The following is a 7,159-nucleotide window of genomic DNA, read 5'->3' on the forward strand; positions in this document are numbered from 1 at the left end:
GGCGGCAGGGGAACGGCAGCGCCCGCCTGCGCGGAGGCTGCGCGCCGCCCCGCACACGCCGGGACCCTGCGAGCCAGACCCCCGTCCCCGCACGTCCCCGTCCCGCTGCGATGGTCGGGCAACCGGCCAGCCCCTGCGCTGCGCGGCTGGGCGCGGGGGAGCGCGGCGCTGGCGTTTTTGCGACCACGTAGTAAGCCTGCGGCCAGTCCCTCTCCGCCCCCCTCCCCTCCCCGGCACGGATCGACGTGTCAGCCCCGAAAGTTTATTTTTAGGCCCTGGGAGAGTTCCCTATAAAGGTCCCGCGGCGTGAGCGGGGCGGTGAGACGTGGCACTGCGCGGCTGGCGGCCGAGGCGCGCAAGCATCTTCCCCAGGTACGTGCGTTTGTATTTCCCCCCCGATGGTGTTTTAGACGCGTGCTTTTGTGTTTAGCCAGCCCATCTGCGTTACACCGGGAGGTTATTTCGGTTTGTACATGTATTGTAATGCATTCCATCAAAGTTTTCTATTTATTTATTTATTTTTCCTTCATGGCAGCGTTTGCGCGGTTCTACTACAGCCCCCAGCAGAAACTGACTTGCGTTGTTTGCAGTCGACTAAAAAGCCCTGAGAGTTTATTAAAACAAACAAAACCGTGGAATTGATCCATGCTAGAGTAATCCTATAAAAATATACTTAATTAAAACAACTAGAATCAAACCTTATCTGCAAGCCAAAATGTTACAAATCCAAATTGCCTGAAACATCCAGCTCAAGGGAGAATGGGACTTTGGCTATGTTATAAAAGAAACTTGTTCAAGGAGAAACTTTCATTAAAGTTTGAAGTTATCATTACAAATGAAGCTCCGGAATTTGGAACATTCTTACTGTCTTGATTGTGTCTTGGTATTAGGAAAAAAAAGAAAAAAAAACCTCAACCAAACGTCAAAAGAAAATACTAAAGGCCAAACTTTTTTTTTTCCATTACAGTCATGTAACCCTAACAGTCGAGGATGTTTCCTTATTTATAACAATACAGTTTTCTAAGACACTAATGTAATGCATATTTATGCACGATCACTTTCCTGTGAAATTGCCTTATCTCCAGATCTCCAGAAAATACTTGTATAGAATGTAGAAGAATCCATTTTACACCTAAAAATTGCCATTAAAATAATTACAGATATAGGATGATTCACATATACACCCTTTAACTTATTTGGACTATTTTTAAGATGCATCTGTGCACATCAATAAGTTCCATGCTTTGTATGTATCTCCACCTATTAGACTTTCTTTTTAAAGAGGAGGTATACTTATTTTTCCAGCTGTTGGTAAAAAAAAAAAAACAAACAACCACCCCAAGTATCTATACTTTATCTATGAAAAGTAAGCACTGTGTGTGCAAAACCAACTGCCAGTAAAGAAAACATAAAAATTTTAGCACCTCGAGTGACGTACTATTTTAGCCCCTAACAATTCCTCTGCAGTTTGGCTATGAAACAATGGGTACATATGTAAAAAATTAAAATAAAAAAGATAGACTTTTATAGCTTTCTATGATACTGAATTAATGATGTACAGTACATCCTAAGCAAAATTCCACTGAAGTCATACTTTATTTGTATCATCCCCAGAGGTTTTAAGTCATGTGCTTTATAGTTAACTACCAATCTCATGGAAGAACAATAATCCTGTCAATGATTAATTCTGTTTCATTTTATTTTATTTTGAGAAGGGCAAAAATGTATGAAACTGGGCCGAGATTAACCATGTTTGAAATAAAGCTAGACAAATGTAACATTATTTAATGTTACATGTTACTCTGTGCTACATCTAAGTGCAGAGTTAAATCTGATTAGTTGAGCAAGTGAGAAGAGCAATTTTAGGCAAAGCGATTCCCAGATACACTCCTGCAAGTACTGGCTGAGGGTCTTGGGGGTCTGTACAAGTACCTTGCACAGTGGTGTCTCCATCCCAGGCTAAGCCTCTATGAGTTACTATAACCAAAATAAATACGGATATCCTAAGATAATCCAGAAGTGTTATGCTGAGGGTAGAGGAGAAAGAAGCAGGAGAAGCTCTACTATCTGATTTAAAGGAAAAAACCCCTCAGAGGATCCAGTCCCAGTTCCATCCAGCCTTCCTTCCAGTACGGACCTCCTCTGCCTTTGGCCTGTATTTTCCTGTCATTATTCTGATTCTTGATCCCTCCTTCCTACAAAATAAAGCCAAGCACGCTGAGGGTTGGCAGCATGTGAAAGCGGGAAGGTGCTGCAGTTGGAAGAGGAAAGGCTGCTCAGCACCTTCAAGGCTTTTGGCCAGTTTGGAGGGAAGCCAGATTTCAGCTCCTCCCTGTGGTGGCAGGATATAAGGAGTGTTAGAAAGCAGGGAAGGGGGTGGATTTCCATCTGTTTGGGTAGGAAAGCCATTGAATAAGGGAAGGCCTGTCTTCACGTTTCCCGTCAAAAGCACCTTGGATAGTATGTCTGCCTTTCATCATTTAGAAAAACAAAGTCAGATACTGTAAGCTCAAAGTTTAAGTTAGGTTAAAAGGAAAAAGAAAGGAAAAAGAAAAAGGAGGGAGGAGTTAGCTTCAGTAAAACCGAGCCTTGATCTATGCTTCCATCACGGGGAAAAGGCCTCTCTTGCTTCACAATGACAGAGTTCAAAGACTTTATTTCCATTGCAATTTGCTTTTTTCACTCCATTGAAAACATCAGTTATTTTTGTTTAATTCATGAGAAACATGCAGGGAAAAACTTTGAAATCTTCCAGTTAATTGCCTGCTTTTGTTTTTCCAACCACATCATCTGTTACTCAGGAGAAACCCTCCTGATGACCAGAAACTTTCCAGAGCAGACCAGCCAGGAGCATGGTGCATGTGAACAAGCTCCCTTTCTTGAACCAGTGGTAAAGAACAGAGAGTTTGTGCAGTCTGGGATCTTGAATCCACACTGCTTATGTGACCTTGCTGAGAGACCTATTCTACATCACTGTTTCTTCCTTCTTGCCCACTGAGATTCATGAAAGTATATGGTCTGCTGCGTTTGAGTTGTGTGAGTCCTCAGCATTCTCACCTGCATTGAGCAAAGTCATCTTCCAAGGCTGGATCACCATGACTCTGCCATATTTGAATGTCATCCTCATTTGAATGTCATCTGTACCTCAGATGGTTCTGGTAGAGGAGTATCCTGTTAAAAAGCAGGACATGCAAGGCTGTAGCTGTGTATCCCCAGTAGTGCCTGTCCCAGTAGCAGGCACAAGACAAGTTCAGACTGAGCAAGATTTTAATTGTCTTAGCAAAAGACACCATTACAATACTTGCTTTAAATCACAGGGAAATAAATGTCAGTCACAAACTCTCTCCTGTTTTCTGTCAAATTATTGTCTCGCATTATGTGCTGTATTTAAAGGTTACACTGACTACTATCTGTAATATCTATGCAGTAGGAACAGCGAGATGAGATTCTAAATTACTTGGCTCTTGAGAGCTAGATGTTCTTCTGATGAGTTTATATTTACCATTTGTGATCAAAGAGAGAATAAAGTAGTATTTCTCATGGTATTTGTATGATTTAGGCTCTCTATAAACAAAATGGTTTAATTTTATGAATGTTTAGGTGATATTTTCGACACAACTATATAATATAAATAAATGTGCACTTCCATTTATAAATCTCTGAGCTGATTTTTAGTAATTACCTCTTTCTTTTCATTACAGTCTCTGACAGATAAGGCAGTTAAAGAAATTGTTATATGAGCTGAAAATAAGGGCTATCTAACTTCAAGTTTCTAAAAGTAGTCAGATATTTGGTGAACATGATGAATTCTGGGGTACTGATTCATGTGATCTGAAAAAGCCATCCATTTCCTGATTCACCTTCATATCTCCTCCAGGAAAAAAAAATATTTTACAATTAATACCCACAGTCAAACAATTTTTTGTGTGTGTGTGTGTTTTTCTATCTTTCAGCCACTTCCTTTAACTGACACATTCAAAATGAAGAAGAAGATACAAGTGAGAATGAAGAATACCTTGGAGAAACCCAGTCAAAAAGTTTGAGGAGCAGAAACAATAGGAAATATTAATAACTCTGGTGTCTTAAATACATCAGATTTTGGACTGAAATGATGCAAAATTACAAACCTAAGACATGACCCTATTACATTTGTATCTAGATTCACAGATGTTAAAATCAATACATAATAAAAATATTAGCATGTTTTTCCCTCTACTTTGGATGATAAAGTATTCTGCTGCCTCACACAACTTTCTTGTATATACTAACTTAAGTTTTAGTTTTTTGGTTGCTAGTCCCAAGACACCTCCTTAAAGTAAGCCAGGCTATATATTAGAAATCTATTAGTTTCTTCTCTCTGTTTGCAAGTCCATAACCATCGGATTCCTGTGTTACTACATCACCCAGCTGTACAAGTGGAATTTGGACAAAGAGCACATATGTATGACCTTATCACTGCCAAATGGTCTAAAGCATAAGACATAGACCTCATATAGACTTGAGGCTTTTATGCTGGCCTTTTTGAGTAGAGAAGATACTTGGCGTAACTCATGCCTTCATAGAATTAGACCATCACAAGCCTTAGAAGAAATCTTAACTGACTGTGTAGTGCTAATACTTGGCCAACATTTCTGTGACACTGATCCAGCATTAGGAGCTCTAAATCAAGTTTTCCCAGGAAAGTGCACACGGCAGTGAGGCATACGGCATGGTGTAGTGATGGTGGAGTTGTCTGCGCACAAGAATTTTATAGTAAATTCTCCAAGTAGGCCAACCCCCAGGTCACTTTTAAGAAGTGATTTAGCTAAATTAGAGCAAACTCCTGTGTGAACATTCTTGGTTTGCTTTGAGCATATCTCAGATCCACTAAAAAATGCATGTAAATTAAATTGAAATGAACAAAAAAAGGCTAATCAGAAAAGGGTGTTCCTATGAAGAGCCTCACTGACTGTCTTTAATGAGAGCTCATTTACCCCTTTAGTTAAACGCAGACAGAATATTTATGTGACCAAGATCTCCCTCACCCTCTGCCCTTTCACTCTCCAAGACTCACAGTGAACACAATAAGCTAGAAAAAACTGTCAAGAGGGTTTATGTAGGAAATAAGACAGTTGGGAGCTTAACAAGATGTGTAAAGTTTCAGAAAATAAGCCTCATTCCAAAACACTTTGGAAGAGGAGGGATGTCCAGATGTACTATCAAAGAGCAAGAATCACTTTTTTCTTTTTGCAGTTAGACCCAGTTTCACTTAGATTACTAAGGATTTTTACTATGTAATAAAACTTGGGTATTCATAAGAGATCAGGTTAGAGGAAGATAACAGAAACCAATGTTAAGCGTGTAAATCCACCATCATGCTATAAACACTACCAGAAGATACCAAAAGGAGACCAAGACTGTAACGTCCACACGCCTTGAAGTACCTCTTATCTCTAATGAACATCAATTCAGAGCAGAAGCTGAGGGCCTGCGAGGTGGGGTGGGGTACGCGCTGATGGTGCTATATAAACAAAATAAGGCTGTTTGCTGTTGGTTCTTTCATCAGCCATATGTTTACAAAGACATTAAAGTCTAGAATTTTAAAAGTCGTCGTAGCATGACAAAATTGTTCATGAAATAATTTGCATAAAAATGTTAGATTTCAATTGAGTTTGGCAGCTGTGGACAGAGTTTCTAATTTAAAAGACAAGTGAGTAAAGGAAAAAATACATAGGATTACATAGCCAACGCTATCTTTTTTATTCTAATAATCAATTCCTTCTACGACCAAAAGGAGACTGTTAATAATAGGACTCAGTCGACAAGTGGAAAAAAACTTTAATCATCTCAAGAAAAAAGGAGAAAAAATTGCAACCCAAAGCCTCCATGCCTACCAACATTCTTGACTTTTCACAAAAACAGGCTATGCATTATGCCCTAAAGACACAAACTTGGACCACAAGATAGGAACTAGTTTTAAAGTTAAGGACCTTTCTGAAGAAAAAATCTTCCCAAAGACATTCATTTTGAGCACTTAATAAAAGTGGATAACTAGCACAAGGGAAGAGACTTTTTTTCCAAAGTGTATACACACAGGAGGAAAGCAAAGAGTAACTCAACATTGTCAATGTTTCTGGTTGTAGCATGATAAATCATACAGAAAAAAAATAATGACACATAGTCATTAACATCAAGTTCCAGGAGAGTTCTACATAGTGATTTCTCCATGAGACAGAAGCAAATGCAGTGTTATAGCAGCTGCACGTGGAAACAAGCAGCTCTGTGAAAAGATCTACTGAAGCCTGCTTTCCCAAGGCTGCATCTTATAGCTGAATAGTGAAACCCCCAGGTCCTCCTGCTTTCCATATGCTGGGAAATGTGTGAACAATGCTCCTCCATCCCTCAAGTTCTTGCTGCTTTCCCCATGTCCTCTGGCCTCCTGCCCTCCCAGCCTAACCCCTAGCCTGGTTGGTCAGCTGGGCAGGGTAGAAGAATGGTGACCAGGCTGGAGCTCAATAGTGCCTGCTGGCTCTTTGACTGGTGGACTACTGCTGAACACTAGCTACCATGCACACTGCCTCTAAGAGGCTGGCAGGGGTCAAAAACGTACTCTGCTGCACAGATGGGACTGTTCAGTTATTTCAAAGACTATTAGAGATTGACTGACAGCTTAATCATCATTTTAGGCAACCAGGATAAAATCTGAAGCTTTTATTAATCCTGGCATTGTATTTCCATAAAGCAACTTCTTTGTTGTGGGTTTTTTGCAATTAGATATATAAGTTTTCTCAAATTAGAGCAACAAAGCAAATATTTGCATATATACCCAAAGTCTAATGTAAAACAGCAAATAAATATGTTCTATAATCATCTTTGCTCTCTGAAAGTTTATTTAATTCACCCGACTTTCCCTCTTCTGATTTGTGAAGCCCTATTGTAAAAGGAGGAGCAACAAGGCCTAGGTATTTCTATGGGTTAGCCACATTTAGATACTCTTCCTTTTAAAAAGAAGTGGTGTCAGTAAGTCACCTCTCTTGGAGGAACAGAGCAGCTCCGAAAGACATATCAGATGGTCCATTTTGTCGCCTTTTTAGTGGTTCAGGGAGTTCAGTGTAGGAACTCAGGTTTGGTCTGAGAAAAAGACTGGTTTTCTAAACTATTCATGTTAGTTTTTTTCTTC

General features: G+C 39.9%; 1 long non-coding RNA gene across 1 annotated transcript; it reads left to right on the plus strand.

Annotated features, from left to right (window-relative positions):
* The first annotated feature begins 74 nt into the window (after window positions 1–74).
* Window positions 75–6,876, plus strand: LOC106887300. Its single transcript, XR_001411850.1, has 2 exons — window positions 75–372; window positions 3,954–6,876. It is a non-coding gene; the product is annotated as an uncharacterized LOC106887300 (long non-coding RNA).
* Window positions 6,877–7,159: the final 283 nt, after the last annotated feature.

Source organism: Calidris pugnax, unplaced genomic scaffold (assembly GCF_001431845.1).
Source record: "Calidris pugnax isolate Ruff unplaced genomic scaffold, ASM143184v1 scaffold8, whole genome shotgun sequence".
NCBI classification, from domain to species: Eukaryota; Metazoa; Chordata; class Aves; order Charadriiformes; family Scolopacidae; genus Calidris; species Calidris pugnax.